Genomic DNA, 389 nt, shown 5'->3' with positions numbered 1-389 from the left:
GCTTTCATGGACTCTACATTCCACAGCTCGCAGCGTGACGAGTAACACATGCGGAAGTGATCACGTGCGCGAGTTAGGGAAGGCAGTTTGGAAATGTAGCCTAGTTATAGCAGTGATCTGCAGTGTCACTGCCATGTAAGGAGGCGAACGTCCGGCGTTGAAGCAATTACACTTTTTTTCTGGGAAAGATTGCCCTACAACATAAGAAAATATTTTCAGATGTACAACACTGCACCCGTAGCAAGCAAAAATTCAAGAAGAGACCAGTGCTAGCTGGGGCCCCCATATCCAGCGCTTTAGGTCTGGGGATCTGCAAGGATGGAGCCCTGTGCCTCGGAGGTGTTGCGTTCGGGCGTCTGTGAGGCCTGGGCAAGTCCAGAGCAAATGTT

This window comes from Haemaphysalis longicornis, unplaced genomic scaffold, assembly GCF_048455015.1.
Source record: "Haemaphysalis longicornis isolate Haplotype H1 unplaced genomic scaffold, Haemaphysalis longicornis Haplotype H1 scaffold_10, whole genome shotgun sequence".
NCBI classification, from domain to species: domain Eukaryota; kingdom Metazoa; phylum Arthropoda; class Arachnida; order Ixodida; family Ixodidae; genus Haemaphysalis; species Haemaphysalis longicornis.
The sequence above is the reverse complement of the archived record's forward strand: the minus strand, read 5'-3'. Positions refer to the sequence as shown.